General features: G+C 37.1%; 1 protein-coding gene across 1 annotated transcript in view; it reads left to right on the top strand.

Annotated features, from left to right (window-relative positions):
- Window positions 1-23,657, top strand: part of LOC100356485 (protocadherin-15) — a 1,660,811-nt gene that overhangs the window by 642,729 nt on the left and 994,425 nt on the right.

Here is a 23,657-nt window from a genome sequence, read left to right as displayed (position 1 = left end):
TTACAATTATGTTCACCAGGGATATTGGTCTGTTTCTCTTTCTTTTCTGTATCTTTTTCTGGTTTTATAATTCAGATGATGGTAACCTCATTGAAAACACATTGGGAAGATTTCCTTCCTTTTAGTTGTTTTGAATAGTTTAATAAGAATTGCGGTTAGCTATTTTTTTTTTCATTTTAAAACTGTGAAATCACATTTTTTAACTTTTATTTAATGAATATAAATTTCCAAAGTACAGCTTATGGACTAAAATGGCTTCCCCCATAACGTCCCTCCCACCCGCAACCCTCCCCTTTCCCACTCCCTCTCCCCTTCCATTCACATCAAGATTCATTTTCAATTCTCTTTATATACAGAAGATCAGTTTAGCGTACATTAAGTAAAGATTTCAACAGTTTGCTCCCACACAGAAACATAAAGTGAAAAATACTGTTTGAGTACTAGTTATAGCATTAAATCTCAATGTACAGCACACTAAGGACAAAGATCCTACATGAGGAGTAAGTGCACAGTGACTCCTGTTGTTGACTTAACAAATTGACACTTGTTTATGACATCAGTAATCACCCTAAGCTCTTGTCATGAGCTGCCAAGGCTATGGAAGCCCCCTGAGTTCACTGACTCTGATCATATTTAGACAAGGTCATAGTCAAAGTGGAAGTTCTCTCCTCCCTTCAGAGAAAGGTACCTCCTTCTTTGATGACCCGTTCTTTCCACTGGGATCTCACTCACGGAGATCTTCCATTTAGGTCTTTTTTTTTTCCCCAGAGTGTCTTAACTTTCTATGCCTGAAATACTCTCATGGGCTTTTCAGCGGGATCCGCATGCCTTAAGGGCTGATTCTGAGGCCACAGTGCTGTTTAGGACATCTGCCATTCTATGGGTCTGCTGTGTATCTCACTTCCCATGTTGGATCGTTCTCTCCCTTTTTGATTCTATCAGCTAGTATTTGCAGACACTATTCTTGTTTATGTGATCCTTTTGGTTCTTAGTCCTATCATTATGATCAATTGTGATCAGAAATTGATCACTGGAACTGGTGAGATGGCATTGGTACATGCCACCTTGATGGGATTGAATTGGAATCCCCTGGTATGTTTCTAACTCTACCGTTTGAGGTAAGTCAGCTTGAGCATGTCCTGAATTGCACATCTCCTCCCTCTCTTATTCCCACTCTTATATTTAACAGTGGTCACTTTTCAGTTAAGTTTCAGCACTTAAGAATAATTGTGTATTGATTACAGAATTCAATGAATAGTATTAAGTAGAACAAACAAATACTAAGAGGGATAACATATTAAGTTGTTCATCAATAGTCAGGGCGATTAGTTATTTTTTAAAATAACTAGTCAGGGCAGAGGGTCCAGCTTTGTAGCACAGAGGGTAACACCACTACCTGTGATGCCTACATTCCATAAATGTGCCAATTTGTGTCCTGGCTCCACCACTTAAAATCCAGCTTCCCACTAATGGCCTGGGAAAAGCAGTGGAAGATGGCCCAAAAGTCTTAGTTTGCTGACATCCACAAGGATACTGGACACTCGTCTGATGCTCTTGCCTCCTTACTTTGGCTTGGCAGGGTGCTGGCTGTTGAGGCTATCTGGGGAGTAAAACAGATGATGGAAGACCTATCTCGCTCTCTCTTTCACTCTAACTCTAACTTTGAAATAATTAAATAAATAAATAAATACTACTTTAAAAATAAAACTTTGGTAAAATCAGCAGTGAACTCATCTGGTGCTGGGCTTTTCTTTTTTGGGAGGGTATTTATTACTGATTCAATCTTTGTATTGGTCTATTTAGGTTTTCTATGTCTCCGTGCCTCAATTTCAGTAAATTGCGTGTGTCCAGTAGTCTATTTTCTTTATTCTAGATTTTCCAATTTGTTTGCATACAGTTGCCTGTAATAATTCCTAATGAGTCTTTTTATTTCTGTGGCATTAGTTGTTTTTTTTTTTTTTTTTTAATTTGACAGATAGAGTTAGACAGTGAGAGAGAGAGATAGAGAAAAGTCTCCCTTACATTGGTTCACCCCCAAAATGGCTGCCACCACTGGAGCTATGGCGATCTGAAGCCAGGAGCCAGGTACTTCTTTCTGGTCTCCGATGTAGGTGCAGGGCCCAAGCACTTGGGCCATCCTCCACTGCCTTCCCGGGCCACAGCAGAGAGCTGGACTGGAAGAGGAGCAACCGGGACTAGAACACGGTGCCCATATGGGATGCCAGCACCACAGGCGGATGATTAACCAAGTGAGCCATGCCGCTGGCCCCTCTGTGGCATTAGTTTTAACATCTGCATTATCCTATCTGGGTTTATTAAATTGGTGCTTATCCCATTTTTGGTTAGTTGGGCAAATGGTTTATCAATTTTATTTTTTTTTTCAAAAAACAACTTCAATGATCGTTTTATGTGTTTAAACTTAAAATTTGCTTATTTGTTCTTTAATATTTATTATTTCTTTCCTCCTACTAATTTTGGATTTGGTTTGTCCTTGTTTATCAGGGTCCTTGTGTTGTATTGTTTTATCATTTATTTGATACATTTGCAATTGCTAATTGCTATAAACTTTTCTCTTAACACTGCTTTGCAATATCCCATAAGTTTTCATGTTGTATTGTTATCACTTGTCTCAACAAATTTTTTTGATTATCATTTTGATTTTTCCTATGAGCCACTTTTCACTCAGGATCATGTTGTTCAATCTCCATGTATCTGTTTATTTTCTAGAGCTTCTTATTTTGTTAATTTGCAGCTACATTCCATTGTGATCATAAAGTATACATAAGCATTTATTTTTTTTTTAAATTTGATAGATGAGAGTTTGTAATTCAGTATGTTGTGAAACATTTTCATAATAAAAGCAAATTGGCTAACTAAAACAAAAATCTGCAACTTGTTATATGGCCTAGCAAATGGTCTATCCCAGAGAAAATTCCAAGCACTGATTAAAAGAAAGTGTATTCTTCATATGTGGAATGAAATTCTCTCTAGATATCAATTAGATTCATTTAGTCAATAATATAGATTTCCTCTGTTGTTTCTTCTTAGATATTTTTTCTAGTTCATCTTTCCATTAGTGAAAATTGTGTGCAGAGTCTCTATTATTATATTGTAGCATATGTCTCCCTTTAGATTATTAACATTTATGTTAAATAATTGGGTGCCTTAGCATTGGGTGCATATACATTTAATATAGTTAAATCTTGCTGTTGAAATGATCCTTAATCATTGTGTAATAATTATTTTTGTGTCCTTTAACAGTATTTGTCTTAAAGTCTATGTTGTCTGATTTGAGGAAATGAGCTGCTCTTACTCATTTCTTATTTCTGTTTCATGGAATATCTTCTTCCATCCTTTCACTTTCAGTCTGTTTGTCTCTGTTGTTGAGGTGTGTTTTTGTAGGAAGCATGTAGGTGTGTCTTGTTTATTAATCCATTTAGTCATTTTGTATGCTTTAATTGGAGAATTTAATCCACTTAAATTAATAGTTATTATTGATAATAATTTGGTCTTGCCATTTTCCCATGAATATTCCTATTATTTGTTTTGCATCTCCTTTGTACTAGTACTAAGAGGTTTTCTTCCTTCGTGTTCTATTTTTATGCTGATTATCTTTCTCTATTTCTGCACTTTTCTATTTCTGCATATTTCCATTTCTGCATATTCCTGTGCATCCTGAAGTTTCACTTGTAAGGCTAGCCAGGGGGTGACATTCTTTCACTAGGGACAGTATTTTGAGTTAACTTTTTTTCTTTAAGGACTTGGACCATATCTCTCCATCCTCTTCTAGACCATAGAGCTCCTGATGAGAAATTTGCTGCCTATCTAAATAGACATCGTTTAATGGTAATCTGGCATTGCTCTTTTGCACATTTTAGCCTCTTTATGCTTTATTTTTGAAAGTTTAACTACAATATGCAATACTGAAGATCTTTTCCGGTCATTCTATTTTGGGTTCTGTGTGTTTCCTGTACTTGAATGTCTTTCTCCAGAATAGGGGAATTTTCTGCTTTATTTTATTCCCTTGAAAAGATTTCTATGTCATTCTGTTTTCCTATTCCTTCAAGAACTCTTTAGATACATATATTCAGTCATTGGATGATATCTGATACATCCTGAACACTGCCTTTAGATTTTACTTTTTTTTTTTGATTGAGATATTTTCAAAGATATGTGTTCTGGCTAAGATATTTTTTCTTCTGCCTCACCACCTCTGTTGTTAAGGCTTCCCACTGTGTTTCTTATTTGACACACTGAATTCTTCATTTCTAACATTTCAGATTGAATTTCCTTAATATCTCTATATCCCTGTAGAATGTATTACCCATATAATATATAGATTTTCTTAATTCAAGAAGTTGCTTCCCTGTATTATTGAGTATCTTACCATTATTCTTTTGAATTGCTTTTCAGGCTTTCATCAGTCTCCTCTTCTTCACTGTCTAATATTGAAGTATCATTGGATGGTCATATTGTCTTGCTTGTTCATGTTTCTTATATTTCTACATTGATTTTTATGCATCTGGGCAAATGTTAGTTGCTATCTCCTTTGAAGGCTTTATTCTTGGAAAGATGCCTCTATGGTTTGTTGGAATGCCTGTATTTTCAGTACATACCCAGAAGTATGTGCTGCATAGGACAAAGGAGCTTTGGCGAGTATTTGTGGGTGGGACAGGAGTTCAGGGTAATGCACACATTGGGCAGGGTAGATCTCCTCTATTGTCAATGTGCGTGTAGGGGGGAGATGAGGCAGAGATTGCACTGGCTGGGGTGTTCCCATTCTCAGCCTTCTCTATGCCAAGGAGAATCCATTGCATAGGCTGAGCTTACTATGTCTGTACACCCCACCCACTTAGGCATATGAATTACAAAAAGAATCTGTGCATTCCCTAGTGTGATCCTCCAGCCTTCCATGAGGTCCTTCCCTAGCATTCTGTGAGTTCTTAGCCTCTGGAGTCAAGTCTGCTTGACTACCCAAAGACCCAGCCACACCCCATGCCCTATTCATATTCCTTTTCTATGTATAACTTGCTCCATTGCAGAAGTCCTACAGTCACAGGCTGAAGGGGATCCATTCTCTGGCTTGCAAGTTTCCCTATCTATCCCATGAGTCACCCCACACCATGAGCCAGCTGCCTGCCCATCTGAAGTCAGTTGGTATCCCACCTCATCAAGCTGAGTGTTATGCTTTTGTCAGGGAGTGGAAGGAAACAACATTCCCCGCCCCACCCTCACCATGAAGCTAAATGGGCACCTTGCTCCCCTGCTAATTTTCCTGTTCAGATTCAGTCAGTGGGGCCATAGAGTCTCCATCAGACAAAACCCACCATTGGTACGCGGGTGACAACAGCATCCACTTACCTTGTTCTGGGAAGATGACATTTCTCTGTGCCTTTACCAGGTACTTTGGTGAGGGAGAGTGGAGGAAAGCAATGTGCCCTCCCTTTATGAATCTGTGTAGGTGCCTTGCTCCTCACCATGCTGGACTCAAAGTCACTGGGAACTGTGAGGTTCTCCACCAGACAAGATCACCAGTGGCACATGGGCTACAGGCTTCTCTCACCAAACTCAGGGAAGATGGTGTCCAACCAGCCACTGGCTATGGGAGTCACTGATAGCATCCTGGCAGCTACTAAGTGTTTGTACAGTTTTTGCTGTTCCACAGTCTCTCTTCTGTTCTGTTGGCCTTCCACTGAAAGCTCTCCACCTGTCCCCTGGGAACATGGTCCCTTCCCTAGTATTTTCCTGTTGTCAGACTTATATCTTTTCCCACTTTGAGCCATCTTGATTCTCCTCATCCTTGGTTTGAAACACAGGATATTTATTAGCAATAACAATGATAACAAGTAAATGAGGGCTATGGTAGATTGAATGTTTATAATATGTATTTGTTTTTCATGTCTACAATATCTGGCTGGGTTAAATTTACTCTTTCTTTGTGATACAGAGTCAAAGTGACATGTGATACATCCAAAGAAGCCATCATAAGTTCCATTTTTATTTTTCTTCTTTGACATAAGAATGGCATGTCCCAGATCAGGCCTGATCCTTCAACTTGAATGAAGATAGTACAGAGAGAAAATAGCATTAAGCATTAGTCAACAATTAACATAAAAAAGCATACATCTTTATTTTTATAAGGCACTGATAGCTTAAAGATTTTGATCATCCCAACAAAATCTGGTAAAAGCTGAATATTCTATTTGTAGTTTTATGGATACTTCATGTATATTATCAACTGTTATCTTCAGTTCACAAGCCAAGCCAGATTAAGGTAGATAAGATTATCACAGTTGATAAACCAAGCCAGATTAAAGTATTGTCATTTCTCAAAGAAGGGTGGAGGCTCAGAAATTTTAAAACATTTACAAATGTACAGAGTAGAAGACTAAGGGAGATGGTCTAGATTTCCAAAATGAGACCCATTATTCCATAAGTCAAGATATTCCAGGGAAAAATGAGAAACTTTGACTTTGATTTGATATTTTCACTTTGGATATCTCAGGTCAGATTGCTACTTTGTAGCACTTAATTGGCTCAAATAGTCCCCAAATAAAACCTTTCTGCTCCTTTGACTGCAAATATTTTCAAGCTGTTTCAGAAAGGTCAAATTTTTGATGTAATAAATATATTTTAAAATTAAATAGTGTCTATAATGTTTCTACCAAATTGTTTTCATAAAATATTCTCACTACCAAATTTGAATTTCTACTCAAAAGATGCTTTTTCCTTTTACTATTTTTCAGCCAGAAGATATTCAGATACAATTTTAGTAGAAAGTTAGTAATATGTTAATTCCTGTATCAATGAAGAAGAGGTACATTTAAACATAGTAAATATTATAGGAAAACCATAATTTTCCATAAAAGTTCTCATATTGTTGAATGTTTCAAATATGCTGTTTCAATGGTCTATCATTGTAAAGGTAATTCAAATTTGAAAATGTTTTTCTCAGTACCTGTGAATATGTCAAATGTACAAAAGTTTTCCAATTTATTCTCAACTGTGATCAGTGAAAGAAAGTGAGGTAAATGCTTCAGGGAGCTGACATTGACCATGTGCTACTTAATAAATATTCTCACTGTTTAATTTAAGTCTGCTGCAAACAGCATGGCTTCCACTCCCTCAATTTTCTCCTTCAATTTCTGGTACCAGAATATAAAACTATTGGAAACATGGGGATACATATCCTTTGTTTCCAGTCATTTGCAGTTCTCCCACCCAGATTCTTCACCAGAGCAGTGTTATTATAGAACTGTCTTATTGAGACAGTTAGTTTAAGGATGATGAAATAGTGAATAATTATAGGGAGGATTTATTAGAGACAATCATGGCAAGACCCACAATAGATTTCATTCTTCACACAATGTTTGATTTTCTAGAGTATTTATATCAATATTTTACTGGAAAATCTCCCCATAAATGCTTAATTATTTAATAGGACTTTTAAATTATGGTTACAATTAAAATCTTTCCAAAGCAAACTGGTAAGCCCTCCGTAGTTTTGAAGTCTTGTCAAAGATAGGATGTGTCTCAGTTGACCTGTATTCTTTGTCTGAGTTACATACATGTATTCTCTTTATCTCTATTTGTTTTTTTTCCTCTGTCTCGATCTCTATGTCCCACATATCTATACACAGACCACACACATAGAACCACCCATACCAAAAGATCAAACCAAAATAAAACTAAACTCATGATAGAGCAGAACTCAAAATGAAATGTTACATAGTGTCAATTAGAACACTAAGAGCTCAATTTATTTAAGAAATTGAAGGGAAATAGTCTAAAAGTGGGTATCTAAAATGGTAGATAGGTTTACAGAAGTAGTTCATCTCACTGCATTCTTCCTGTATAAGAGAACTGTCTATTGTTTTCATTTACTTCAAGTGGAATATTAAAATAATAGTGTACTGACATTTTTCTGTCATTAAACTTGTTGAACTGTGTGTATAGGAAACTTTTTTTTTTGCAAAGAAACCTTTTATTTAATGAGTATAAATTTCATAAGTACAACTTTAGGAATATAGTGGTTCTTTTCTCCATTCCTGCCCTCCCACTCCTACTCCCTTCCACTACTCTTCCCATCGCTCCTCCTCGTCCCTCTCCCATCCAACTCTTCATTAAGATTCATTTTTAATTAACTTTATACACAGAAGCTCAACTCTATACTAAGTTAAGATTTCAACAATCTGCACACACATACACAAAAATATATATAAAGAATTGTTTGAGAACAAGTTTTACAGTTAACTCTCATAGTTCAACTATGTTCAGGACAGAGGTCTTGAATGGGGAGTAAGTGCACAGTGACTCCTGTTGTTAATTTAATAATTAACACTATTATGACATTAGTGATCACCAGAGGCCCTTGACATGAGTTGCAAGGCTATCAAAGCCTTTTGAGTCCACAATCGCTGTCAGTATTTAGACAAAACCATAAGCAAAGTGGAAATTCTCTCCTCTCTTCAAAGAAAAATACATCCTTCATTGATGGCCCCTTCTTTCCCCTGGGGTCTCACTCAAAAAGATCCTTCATGTAGGACATTTTTTTTGGCACAGTGTCTTGGCTTTCCATGCCTGAAATGCTTTCATGGGCATTTCAGCCATACCAGAATGCCTTAAGGGCTGATTCTCAGGTTAGAGTGCTATTTAGAGTATTTGTCATTCTGTGAGTCTGCTGTGTGGACTCCTTCCCATGTTGGAACATTCTATCCTTTTTAATTCTATCTATTGTTATTATCAGAAAACTGGTCTTATTTATATGGCCCCTTTCATACTTAATCCTATATATATGATCAATTCAACACTTAATATGATCACTTTAACACTTAAGATGACATTATTACCACCCAACTCAATGGGATTTAGAGTACTATGGCAAGTTTTTAGCTATACCCTTAGAAGTAATTCCATAGCAATGTATGCAGAACTATAAAGCTCCTCCTGATCTTATTCCCACTCTTATTTTTTTAGTGGGATCTATTTTCAATTGACTTTATACACATATGATTAATTCAATGTTAAGTAAAGAGTTCAACCAATGGTATTAAGAAGGAAAAAATACTGCTCCTCAACAGTCCCCATACCTGCCCTGCCACTCTACTCCCTCCCACTACTAGTCCTTAACAGTCAAGACAAGGGCTTTTCAAGTCATTTCACTTCTACAGGGTTCCTTTTAGGAGCTCTGTTAGTATTCACAGATCGGGGAGAACATATGGTATTTGTCCCTTTGAGACTGGCTTATTTCACTAAGTATGATATATTCCAGATTCATCCATTTCATTACAAATGACTGGATTTCATTTTCACCACTGTGTAGTATTCCATAGAGTACATATCCTATAATTTCTTTATCCAGTCTTCAGTTGACAGGCATGTAGGTTGATTCCATGTCTTAGATATTGTGAATTCAGCTGCAAAATACACGGGGGTACAGATAACAATTTTATTTACTGATTTAACTTCTCTAGGGTAAATTCTGAGGAGTGGGATGGCTGGTTCATATGGTAGGACTATATTCAGATTTCTGATATATCTCCAAACTGTCTTCCATAGTGGTTTTATCAGTTTACAGTCCCACCCACAGTGCATTAGGGTACCTTTTTACCCACATCCTCTCCAGCATTTGTTGTTTGTTGATTTCTATATGAAATCTATTCTAAGTGGGGTGAGGTGAAACCTCATTGTTGTTTTGATTTGCATTTCTCTAAATGGCTAGTGATCCTGAGCATTTTTTTCCATGTGTCTGTTGGCCACTTGGATTTCCTTTTTAGAAAAATGTCTGTTTAAGTCCTTTGCCCATATGTTAACTGGTTATTTGTCTTTTTGTTGTAGAGTGTATTGATCTCTTTGTAGATTCTGTTATTAATTCTTTATCAGTTGCACGATTTGCAAATAATTTCCCCCATTCTGTCAGTTTCCTCTTCACATTCCTGACTATTTCTTTTGCAGTACAGAAGCTTCTCAATTTGATGCAATCCCAAATGTTAATTTTGGCTTTGACTGCCTGTGGCTCTGGGGTCTTTTCCAGGAACTCTTTACTATGCCAATACCTTTCAGGGTTTTCCCAATGCTCTCTAATAATTTGAATGTATCAGGTTGTAGATTTAGGTCTTTAATCCATTTTGAATGGATTTTTGTGTAATGTGTAAGGTAAGGTTCTTGCTTCATACTTCTGCATGTGGAAATCCAGTTTGCCAAGCACCATTCCTTGAAGAGACTGCCCTTGCTCCAGGGGTTGGTTTTAGCTCCTTGTTCAAATATAAGTTGGTTGTAGATGCTTGGATTGATTTCTGGTGTTTCTATTCTGTTCCGTTGGTCTAGACGTCTGTTTTGTGCCCATGCCAGGCTGTTTTTACTATAACTGCTCTGCTGTATGTCTTAAAATCTGGTATTGTGATGCCGCTGGCTTTGTTATTGTTGTATAAATTTTCTTTAACTACTTGAGGTCTCCTGTGTTTCCAGATGTATTTCAGCATATTTTTTTCTAGATCTGAGAAGAATATCTTTGGTATTTTGATTGGTATCACACTGAATCTGTAAATTGTTTTTGGGAGAATAGACATTTTGATGATATTGATTCTTCCAATCCATGCACATGGAAGTTTCTTTCCATTTGTTGTGTCTTATTCCATTTCTTTCTTTAATGTTTTATAATTCTCATTATAGAGATCTTTGACATCCTTGGTTAAACTTATTCCAAGTTTTTTTTTTTTTTTTTTTTTTTTTTTTTTTTTTTTTTTTGTAGCTATCATGAATGGGATTGATCTTAGAGGTTCCTTCTCAGCTTTAGCATTGTCTGTGTAGACAAAGGCTGATTTTGTGTGTGTGTTGATTTTATATCCTGCTATTTTACCAAACTGTTCTATGAGTTCCAATAGACTCTTGGTGGAGTCTCTTGGATCCCCTATATATCGAATAATATCATCTGCAAATACAGATAATTTGACTTCCTCTTTCCTGATTTGAATCACTTTGATTTCTTTTTCTCGACTAATGGCTCTGGATAAAACTTCCAGGACAATATTGAATAGCAGTGGTGAGAGTGGGCATCCTTGTCTAGTTCTGGATCTCTGTGGGAATGCATCCAACTTTTCCCTTTCAACAGGACACTAGCCGTTGGTTTGGCATAAACTGCTTGGATTTTGTTTAGGAATATTCCTTCTAAACTCAGTTTGTTTAGTGTTTTCATCATGAAAGGGTGTTGTATTTTGTCAAAGGCTTTCTCGGCATCTGTTGAGATAATCATATGTTTTTTTCCTGCAATTTGTTAATGTGATGTATCACATTGATTGGCAAATGTTGAACCATACCTGCATACGAGGGATAAATCCCGTTTGGTCCCGATGAATGATCTTTCTAATGTGCTGTGGATTCTATTGGCCAGAATTTTGTTGAGGAACTTTGTGTCTATATTCATCAGGGAAATTGGAATATAATTCTATTTCTTTCTTGTGTCTTTTCCTGGTTTAGGGATTAAGGTGATTCTGGCTCTATAGAAAGACTATGGGAGGACTCCCTCCCATTCAGTTGTTGTGAATAACTTGAGAAGAACTGGAGTTAGTTCTTATTTAAATGTCTGGTAGAATTCAGCGGTGAAGCCATCTGGCCCTGGGCTTTTCTTTGTTGGGATAGTCTTTATGATTGATTCCTTTTCTGTCTTGGTTATGGGTCTGTTTAGGTTTTCTGTGTCTTCATGGCTCAATTTAGGTAGGTTGTATGTGTCTAGGAATCTATACATTTCTTCTAGGTTTCCCAGTTTGTTAGCATACAGCTCTTTCTAGTAATTTCTGAAGCTTCTACTTATTTCTGTGGTATCTGTTGTTACATTTCTTTATTCATCTCAATTTTTTTTTTTTTTTTGATTTGGGTCCTCTCTCTTCTTTTTTTGGTTAGCTGGGCTAAAGGTGTATTTTTTCAAAAAGCCAGCTCTTCATTTTGCTGATCTTTATTTTTTCTTTTCTTTGTTTTTTTTTTTATATTTTCTCTAATTTTAATTATTTATTTTCTCCTACTAGGTTTGGTTTGCTGTTGTTTTTTCTAGATCCTTGAGATGCATTGATAGTTCATTTATTTGATGCCTTTCCAATTTCATGATGTAGGTACCAATTACTATAAATTATCCTCTTAACACTGCTTTTTCTGTACCCCATAAATTTCAGTATGTTTATTGTCATCTTTATTTGTTTCCAGAATTTTTTTTAATTTCTTTTTTTATTTCTTCTATGATCCATTGTTCATTCAGGAGCATGATATTCAGTCTCCATGTGTTTGATTATATTCTGGAGATTCTTGAGTTGTTGATCCAGCTTCATTGCATTGTGGTACAAGAAGATGGATGCTATGATTTTGATTTTTTTTTAATTTGCTGAGATTTGCTTTATGGCCTATCATGTGGTTAATCCTAGAGAAAGTTCTATGCACTAAAGAGAAAAATGTGTATTCTGTGGCTGTAGGGTAGAAGGCTCTGTAGATATCTGCAAGATCTATTTGGTCTATGGTCTCTATGAACTCTGTTGTTTCCTTATTGATTTTCTGTCTGATTGATCTGTCCATTGCTGAAAGCGTGGTATTGAAGTCCTCCATTACTACTGTATTTGAGGCTATGTCTCCCTTTAAATCCATTAACATTTTTTAAAAATAGCCAGGTGCCCTGTAATTGGGTGCATATATATTTATAATAGTCACATCTTCCTGTTGAATTGATCCTTCAATCATTATTTGGTGTCCTTCTTTGTCTCTTTTAATAGTTTTTGTGTTAAAGTCCATTTTGTCTGATATAGGATGGCCACGCTAGCTCTTTTTTGAATTCTGTTAGCATGTATTATCTTTTTCCATCCTTTTACTTTCGTTCTGCATTGCATCTTTGTTGGTATGATGTGTTTCTTGTGGGCAATTCTTTTTTAATCCTTTCTGCCAGTCTGTGTCTTTTAACTGGGAAGTTGACACCATTTACATTTAGTGTGACTATTGTTAAGTACTGACTTTGCCTTGCCATGTTTCTGTAAATAGTCCTGTTTTTATATTAAGTATTTCCTTTGTACTTTTTCTGGGTCATTTCTGCATTCACTTTCTTTCATATTGATTTTACTGTTTCTGTGTTTCTGTGTAGCACATCCTTGAGCATCTTTTGTAGGGTTGGGTGAGTAGTTACAAATTCTTTCAATTTCTGTTTTTTGTGGAAGATTGTTATTTCTCCTTTATTGAAAAATGAGTGCTTTGCAGGATACAGAATTCTGGGTTGACAGTTTTTTTTTTTTTTTCTCTTAGAACTTGGAATATATCTCACCATTCTCTTCTTGCCTGTAGCATTTCTGATCAAAAGTCTGCAGTGAGTCTAATTGGATTTTCTCTGAATGTGATTTGACATTTATCTCCTGCACATTTTAAGATTTTCTCTTTATGTTTTACTGTAGAGAGTTTTACTACAATATGTCATGGTGAAGGTCTTTTCTTGTCATGTGTATTGGGAGTTCTGTGTACTTCCTATACTTGGATGTCTCTTTCTTCCTCCAGATCAGGGAAGTTTTATGTTATTATTTCATTAAGAAGGACTGGAACCTGGTGTGCCGGCGCCGCAAGGCGGAGGATTAGCCTATTGAGCCACGGCGCCAGCACTTTTTCATATTTCTCTCTTGCCATTATTCTTAGAATGTTTAATTTGTTCCAACTCCAGATTTCCTCATTTTTGTCTAGTCACGTTCTTGTTTACTAATATTTACTTTTAATACTCCAAGACAAAAAGGACAAGGTTGATTTTGTCTTGAGAACATGTTTTTTCTGGTAGGTAACTACACAGAATTGAGCACAGAGTGTAAGGTGGTACATTAGAGAGAAGTACTGAGAGGAGACAGGTGTCACATTTTTCTCACTAAGGAGATAATAGCTGGTGTTACATGGTAAGTATCCCTACAGCTGGAGAACAACATCAACATCCTTCATGTTTATTTCCCATACCTGTATTTTTATGGGTGATAATGCTTATTATTATTTTATTTTTGACAATGTTCCTCTAATCAGTTAGAGAGCTTAAGGTGACATAGTGGAAAGAATGGATAGAGATTTCTAATAACCTTTGCAAACACTTCTACCTCATCTAATTATCATGTGACTCAGTACTGCAATGCTTCAGGCTGTATGATTCTGGATAAGTTAAATGAACTATGTTTCTCTTCCTCAGTTTTCTCAGTCTACAAAAAGGGAAAATAAATTATAGCTGCCTCCTTGTTGTGTGAAGAGTATTCATATTTTAAAAATCCAGAACTGATAACTCCAAATATTTATCTCTTATAGTTCTTTCCACTATTGGTATTTTCTCTGGATAAAATAGGTTGCCCAAGTCCTGATACTATTAGTTGAACATGCAGAAAAAGCCCCAAAGCTGGCCAGTGTTGTTGCAGAGCAGGTAGAGCTGCTGCCTGAGATGCTGGCGTCCCATATGGGCATGAGTTCAGGTCCCGGCTGTTCCGCTTCCTCTCCATTCTCCTTTTGGTGCCCCTGCGAAAGCAGTGGAGGATGGTGTTGGTGCTTGGGAGACCCTGATGAGTCTCCTGGCTCCTGCCACTGGCTTTGTTCTGGCTCAACCCTAACCATTGTAGACATCTGGGAAATGAACCATAGGATGGAGCCCTCTTTCTGTCTCTCTCCCTGTCACTCTGTAAATTGACTTTCAAGTAAATAAATAATATTTTAAAATAAAAACAATTCTTTTTAGCAGCTTCTTCCAGATGATGAGGATAAACTAGACAGCATATGCCATAGTTCTTATTATTAAGAGAACGTTGGTAGATGGAGGGATAGCCAGGAAAAGAGTCACTGTATTTTTTTATCTGACCATGATAAATATGTTTTACATGGAAAGCAAAAAGGTATAGTATATAGATACCAATCCTGATGGTCAGGATTGGATTTTCAAAAGTGGCATCTGCTTTTTAAAATTTTTTAAATATTATTTTATTTACTTAAGACATAAAGTTACAGACAGAGGGAAAGACAGAGAAAAAGATCTTCCATCTGCTGATTCACTCCCAAATGGACAAATCTGCCAGAGCTGAGCTGATCTGAAGGCAAGAGCCAGGAACTTCTTCTAGCTCTCACACACATGTGCAAAGGCCCAAGAACTTGGACCATTTTCCACTGCTTTTCCAGGCCATAGCAGAGAACTGGATTGGAAGAGGAGCTGCTGGGACATGAACTGGTGCCCATATGAGGTGCCAGTGCTGCACGTAGAGGCTTAACTCACTATGCCACAGTGCCAGTCCCAACATATGTTTTAGTTAAATGAAAATATAATATCACTTCTACTATTGAAATGAAAGAAATTTTCTTCTGTTGTAAAATAGTGGGCCATTACTCAGAGAGCTTAGTAATAAAACAACAGATAATGCTATTTTCTGACTTTTGGAAACAGAGGATGTAGATTCTGAATTAAGAATCTTTTCTAGGAAGATACTGTTCTCTTCACTTAGGGACAGGAAAGAACGTTCTCAGATGACAGAGGCAGGTTTTGCTGATGCGTTTAGATTCTGGACGAAGTTTACATCAGCCTCCTTGGTGTAGCAATAGCACAGTTTTGTCAGAGAATCCCTTCAAGGTAACAGTGGATGCCTTAGGAAAAAGGGTCCAGAGCCCTTGTCTCCCTCAGATTGACTTAGGGTAGTTCCACCTCTCATTAACGATGTTTGGCTTTCATAGGAAATGAAAACTATAGGCTTTCATATGTTTCATATGTATAAAATTTACACAAATCTGTTACCGAATTGAAATTATGTCACACGTCAAAAAAGTTTCACTATATGCCAAGTGTGTCTAAATCAGAAAAGCACATTGAAGGGGCGATCTGGGAAGTAAGGAATATAAAGTCCGTGCATTTGTTATGATTACAAAGTGCACAGAAATGAGTTTTTTTTTTCCAAGAAATCAGACTAATAATAATACCAAAAACCTTAACAATAGTGAGGGCTCAGGTGGACCAAATGGCAGAAACCAAGAAAGTAGCTGCTGAAAACCTAGATAAAATCCACAGAGTGCTGTGTTATATATCTGAAGTATTTGTCAATGGCAATGCATTTGGAAGTAACAATTGCCAAAAGTAAAAATGCTTGGGTTTAGAGGATGGGTTTATCTGTTCAGTAGAAAGTCTGTTTCTTCACTCATTTCTTCTTAATGTATTTTGGAGGATAAAAGTGAAGAAAGTAAGCCATAGTTAGACTTTTTTTTTTTTTTTTTTGACAGATAGACAGTGAGAGAGACAGAGAGACAGAGAGACAGAGAGACAGGTCTTCCCTCTGTGGGTTCACTCCCCAAATGGCTGCTACGGCCGGAGCTGCGCCGATCTGAAGCCAGAAGCCAAGTGCTTCCCCCTGGTCTCCCATGCGGGTGCAGGGACCCATGCACTTGAGCCATCCTCCAATGCCTTCCTGGGCCACAGCAGAGAGCTGGACTAGAAGAGGAGCAACCGGGACTAGAACCCAGCACCCATATGGGATGCTGGTGCCACAGGCAGAGGATTAACCAAGTGAGCCATGGCGCCAGCCCCTAGACTTTTTGAAAATCTGATTTTTCTAGAGTTTCTTTCTTGTAAACCTATCTGGAATATATTTGGTATGTTGCAGTCATTATTACAACACATTTTTATTTGTTTGTTTTGCAATTACTTCTTATTTTCCACATATAAAAACATGCTTTTAAGTTTTGGTTAAGTAGCCAATTAGCCAAAGACCTACCAATATGCACTCAAGAAAAGCAATTCACCTTTTCCTTTCCCCTCCGACTTTTGCTGTGTAAAAGAATTGCAGAGTGATGGCTCACCTGTTACAGAGCAGAAGATGAAAAGCCGCCTGGTCCCCTGTAGATCTATTAGATTTGTAGCCTATATATTGCATCTGTACTCACTTTTATTGAATACAACCTAGGTCCAGTGTGTGCCTGGTTCTGAGGAGACAAAAATTATTAGGGCATGCCCCTTGCAGGTTGGGACATAAGAATCTTTTGAGGTAACAGACATTCTTCTAACTTGCTGTATGCTTTCCTGGTGATAGGAGCTGGGTGTGGACAGATTATTGCTGGGGTTCCAAACATTCCTAGGCATATCTGATAACCTAGTACTGAGTGTAAGTATCATTAGTTATTATGCACTTGCTCTCTGCCATGATATTCCAGGGTGTTTCTTTACAAATGAATGCCATTTATCTCTTGTACTTTCAAAAACTATTTTTCCACACTCTCTAACTCTAATCAAAGTTATTTTCCAAACTCAGAAGAACATGCTACGCAGAGATCAGCTCTTAGAATTAGTTAGAGGTCCAGCACTGCACTAAGCATTCCACATGTGCTGTCTTATGCAATTATCACAAATCCTGGAGTTTTAATTCATAAAGTAACCCCAAATGATAAAACCTGTAAATGTTAATTTCTGTTTTATGTATAAATGCATGTATTCATGTAGGTTTATTTTCTTTTTTCTTTTGTATTGAGCATGATAAAATGAATAAAATGTTTCAAAATGGAAGTATACTTTAATCATTGCCATTCCAATTAGATTGAAAAAGAAATGAAAGCAATCAAATTATGCCCCTTTCAGCAAGGGTTGTATATTAAAGAGCACATTCAGAGAGTAGACACACAAGTCTGCCACTATTGATTAGGCTGGAGCCGACTCTCAGTGGTGTGGAAAACATATTTGGCACTGTTTAATTATGAATTGGACGTTGGGTTCCCTTTGTTACTGGGGAAATTCCTGAGCCACCAGCTTTTAATTTCTCCTCCTGTTGCTAAGGGAATACCAGGTTTAGATTTTTCGGGTTTTTGTTTTGTTTTGTTTTTTGTTTTTGTTTCTTTTACAGTTTAATCCTGGGGACATTCGTCCCCTCACCATGGGGTGCAAAACATATTTTTCCTTTTTCTTTTGGTTCCCTTTTTCCTTTGTTCTTACTGCAGGCTTGCCTCTATGTAAACATTTGGATTATACATTGGTAACAGCTGTGAGATCAAATGAGATTAACCAATTTAGCTTAATCTGAATATATTTAGAAAGTAAATCTGAGCATATTTACAAAGTAAATTAGTCAGTCTGCTGTGTTAAGATTTACTTGTATACTCAAAATTAAGTGTGAAGAGGGAGCAAATTCTGCATTGATGACCCACTTGCAACATACTCATATGGGAAAAGACAACTCCATCCTGCTTTCTGAAGGTTACAGTAATGCTCTTTGATGAACCAGTTTCCTCAAACAACCTTGCCTTTTCAGACTTTCTGTGACAAGAAGCTGGCATTTCTTACACTCCTGAGTAAGCTAGCATTGTCCCAACTGTTGCAAAGCTTCAGAAGTTATCAAGAGATCAAGCAATTAGTTTGTTTCATTAGAAATGAATGATAATGTCAAATCATTTATAAATGTATGATGTTTCTTTCAAGGCATTTTTGAAATCCATTAACTTCCCTTCAGAATTTCTTAAATGAATTCATTTGGTTTTCTAGGGTTCTATACACTTCCATGAAAGGGACACAATGTTAATGTATGCTTATGATAAATGACAAACGGATGCAATGGATTAAAGCCGAGGTACAGCTTCTCACAATAATTTGATAAAAATTTATTTCTTGAGAGATAAGAAAATAAACATCTTTGGTATTCTATTTAAGCTGGTTACATCTTTAAATATGACATTATATAAATGGGAGAAGAATAAGGACTTTTAGGACAAATCTTTAGTAGGCCATTTATTTACATCTATATCTTGTAATTCAGTGGTGAGAGGAATTTATGCTTTATAGTGTGCTGATGTGGCTGAAACAGAAACAGTAATAGAATGTGTCTGATGTGTAATAAGTGCTAAGTGGTTGTTATCACACAAGCCAGGCTTTTACCCCTATCTTTTTGGTAGCTTTTCTTTGTATTCCCCCCTCTTTCCTTTTCTCTATATTCCATTTCTTGCTATTTCTATTGAGCCATGCTTTTCAAAATGACACATAGAAATTTATCTAATCCAAGAAAGTATAGGGTGCTGGAGTGATGTAACCAGGTATGGGAGAGCTGAAAGAAAAATCATCATTTTTGTTTATTCATTTGCCCTCTTAGTAGTTTGTTTTTTGGATTTTTCTTACTTCAAGGCACTAGAGGTCATGTTTATAGGAGGGAAAGATAGCGAGTCTATATTTTTATATTTCTATCCATGATGCTGTTATATAAATATATCACTAAAAATTTTTCTTAAGAACCATTATAATTGAAATAGCTTTGAAACTGATTTTTTTTTTTTTGCTGTGTAGGTTTTCTTTTTTCAGCCTAAAATTTTTTAAAATCTCTATATTGCTAATCCTAATCCAGGTTAATTTGGGAGACAATATTTGGTATAGGCAAAAGCAGATTTGTGGATGCCAGAATCACATATCCAAGTTGTGATCAAATAGTGTCTTTGCTGTTTATAATTTAGATGGAACACGTAGTTTTTTGGATGTTTTAGGTAAGGTACAATCTTAAATAACTAGACAGAAATTGGTTAATCTTCTTATGCTTTTTTTTTCCACCATACTACTAAAGTATACAACTTAATAAAAAAGTACTAAATATCATTCTAAAGCAGAATATTTTCAAAGCTCAAGATAAAAAAGAAGAGAACATGAAAAAATTTAGATGGGAGTGACTTATGCTTTTCCTTTGCTTTTATCTTAGTTTAATTTCAAAGCACGAAATTGCTTCCTTGACATATGTCAAATTCAATAAAAGCAATACATGGAGGACATCAGTATTTGTTAAAAGTAGTAAAACAACATCATTGTTAAAACCAGGCAAAATGTACGCTCTAAATAAGCCAGTTATTATTTTCACCATAATAGAATGGTATTTCATTGGTTAGAGATCATTTGGAACAAATGACTCTGGCTTTGCTAATTATACACCTTGGCTTGACAACCTGTTGCTTTATTGGTGTTGTGGGAGATACTAAGCTCCTCATATTCTCCTGACAAATGAACTCTGTCATTCAAATAGCTGCTGAAACATCATCATAAAATTCAGCAGCACAGAATGTTGTGTTCATACAAAAATGACTTTGCACAAACTCAATATTCTTTCTGATTTTTTTTATGATTTCTCAGATTTCAACTTTGTTTTGCAGTAACACTGCACTCAGCTTAAAAAGAAAAATACTCTAAGGGAGGACAAAATGAGAATCTCGTTCTCGGCTGTTGGACTTTGAAGTCATCAATTTGAACAATTTTTCTTAGTCAGTGAATAAAATATAAAATAGTTTCAACTTTTGTTAGAGGCAATGAGTAATGTTTGTAGTCACTATTTTAAACACTTTAAAACCTTGATATTTTGGCAATTTATTTTCATAAGAGCCCATTTTCAGTTGCTTGGTGATATCACCCTTTGACTATACAATACTATAGTGTTCACTTGATTGTGATGCTTCCTCTTATTTTATCTTTTTTATTTTAAAGATTTATTTATTTATTTAGAAGTCAGAGACACAGAGAGAGAAGGAGAGGCAGAGAGACAGACAGAGAGGTCTTCCATTTTCTGGTTCACTCCCCAATTGTCTGCAATGGCTGGAGCTGCGCTGATCCGAAGCCAGGAGTCAGGAGCTTCCTCCAGGTCTCCCACACAGGTGCAGGGACTCAGGGACTCCAGCCATCTAACACAGTGTTCCCAGGCCACAGTAGAGAGCTATATTGGAAATGGAGCACCCAGGACTCAAACCGGCACCCACGTGGGATGCCAGCACTGCAGGTGGCAGCTTTTACCCAGTACACCACAGCGCCAGCCCCCGGTTCCTCTTATTTTCTTTCACATCCATTCTTCCTCCTTCCCTTCCTTTTTATAAAGGACATGTCTACATTTAAGTAAGTGAAGGGGAATCAAAATAGTCATAAGCACCTGGCAAAGTAGGGAACAACTTAAAATCTAAAGGATGACAGAACAAAAGTTCATTGAGTAAACACTGCTGTGCTTCATGGCTCTGTGCTGCAGTAAGAATCTTCAAATTACAGAAAGATGAGGGCCCTGTAACCCAAAGATGAAGCAGCTCGTCCAAGTGCATAAAACACAGTGCTTGCTCTGTCCTGAATCCAATGTACTTCTTTTCCAATCATAGAAATAATAAGTAACGAGAAAGTGCAGCCAAGGGACAGATATACAGTGATTTTTTTTTTTTTTTTGACAGGCAGAGTGGACAGTGAGAGAGAGAGACTGAGAGAAAGGTCTTCCTTTACTGTTGGTTCACCCTCCAATGGCCGCTGCAGCCGGCGCACTGCGCTGATCTGAAGCCAGGAGCCAGGTGCTTCTCCTGGTCTCCCATGGGGTGCAGGGCCCAAGCACTTGGGCCATCCTCCACTGCACTCCCGGGCCACAGCAGAGAGCTGGCCTGGAAGAGGAGCAACAGGGACAGAATCTGGAACCCCAACCAGGACTAGAACCCGGGGTGCTGGCACTGCAGGTGAAGGATTAGCCAAGTGAGCCATGGTGCTGGCGGTAGCATTCTTACACAATGATAGCATTCTACACTTCAGTATAGAAATGCTGTGTTTCATGGTTTGTGGCATCACTGTATCAGCTTCCTGAAATAGCACAATGAGCCTTCCCTCAACATTCATTCCTTATTTTACCCAATGATAAATTATGCAGGCTTGAGGTTTATTGATAAAGTCCAACAGATCAATGTGAATATATAAAATATATTCAATTCCTGGGATATAAATGAGAGACACATTTTTCTTTCAGTTACATAAAAAGGTTGATAATTTATAGCTGTGAATTTATGACTGTTTTGGAGAATGGACACTATTGCATTGTCAAGTTTTTTTGTCAAGTTTGAATATTTGACAAAATTCAGTAACATCTTGTAAATTTTCGTTGCATAATTATGGCTTTTTGATTAGACTGTTAATCTCAATACCTTCTTATATTTTCCTAAAATATCTTAAATAATTAATAATAGAATATTTGATAAAAATGACTACAAATGTGCCAGTCATACTTGATCAAATGTATTCATTAGAGTTGATAGGCTTTTTTTTCCATAATTTTATTTAAGGTATACAAATTTCATATATACAGATTTAGAAACATAGTGATTCTTCCCATCCTATGCTCCCTCTCACCCACTCTCTTCTTCCTTCTTCCTCCTCCCTCTCCTATTCCTACTTAGTTGTTGTGTTTTTTCTTTTTTTTTTTTTTTGACAGGCAGAGTGGACAGTGAGAGAGAGAGACAGAGAGAAAGGTCTTCCTTTGCCGTTGGTTCACCCTCCAATGGCCGCCGCGGCCGGCGCACTGTGGCCAGCGCACCGTGCTGATCTGGTCGCAGGAGCCAGGAGCCAGGTGCTTCTTTCCTGGTCTCCCATGGGGTGCAGGGCCCAAGCACCTGGGCCATCCTCCACTGCACTCCCTGGCCACAGCAGAGAGCTGGCCTGGAAGATGGGCAACTGGGACAGAATCTGGCGCCCCAACCGGGACTAGAACCCGGTGTGCCGGCGCTGCTAGGCGGCGGATTAGCCTAGTGAGCCGCCCCTACTTAGTTTTTACAATGATCTAGTTTTTTATTTTTTTTTTAATTTTTATTTAATGAATATAAATTTCCAAAGTATAGCTTATGGATTACAATGGTTTCCCCCCATAACTTCCTTCCCACCCTCAAGCCTCCCCTTTCCCGCTCCCTCTCCCCTTTCATTCACATCAAGATTCATTTTCAATTCTCTTTATATACAGAAGATCAGTTTAGCATACATTAAGTAAAGATTTCAACAGTTTGCTCCCACACAGAAACATAAAGTGAAAAATACTGTTTGAGTACTAGTTATAGCATTAAATCACAATGTATAGCACATTAAGGACAGAGATCCTACATGAGGAGTAAGTGCACAGTGACTCCTGTTGTTGACTTAACAAATTGACACTCTTGTTTACGGCATCAGTAATCACCCTAGGCTCTTTTCATGAGCTGCCAAGACTCTGGAAGCCCCCTGAGTTCAGCGACTCTGATCATATTTAGACAAGGTCATAGTCAAAGTGGAAGTTCTCTCCTCCCTTCAGAGAAAGGTTCCTCCTTCTTTGATGACCTGTTCTTTCCACTGGGATCTCTCTCGCAGAGATCTTCCATTTAGGTCATTTTTTTTTTTTTTTGACAGAGTGTCTTGGCTTTCTATGCCTGAAATACTCTCATGGGCATTTCAGCCAGATCTACATGCCTTAAGGGCTGATTCTAAGGCCAGAGTGCTGTTTAGGACATCTGCCATTCTATTGTGTATCCTGCTTCCCATGTTAGATCGTTTTCTCCCTTTTTTATTCTATAGGTTAGTATTTTCAGATCCTAGTCTTGTTTATGTGATCCCTTTGGTTCTTAGCCCTATCATTATGATCAATTGTGAACAAAAATTGATCACTGGGACTAGTGAGATGGCATTGGTACATGCCACCTTGATGGAATTGAATTGGAATCCCCTGGTGTGTTTCTAACTCTACCGTTTGAGGTAAGTCAGCTTGAGCATGTCCCGAATTGCACATCTCTTCCCTCTCTTATTCCCAATCTTATATTTAACAGGGATCATTTTTTCAGTTAAGTATCAACACTTAAGAATAACTGTCTATTAATTACAGAATTCAATGAATAGTATTAAGTAGAACAAACAAAAAATACTAAAAGGGATAAAGTAT

The sequence above is a fragment of the Oryctolagus cuniculus genome, chromosome 15 (assembly GCF_964237555.1).
Source record: "Oryctolagus cuniculus chromosome 15, mOryCun1.1, whole genome shotgun sequence".
Lineage (NCBI taxonomy): Eukaryota > Metazoa > Chordata > Mammalia > Lagomorpha > Leporidae > Oryctolagus > Oryctolagus cuniculus.
This window is presented reverse-complemented; position numbering and strand designations above follow the sequence as displayed.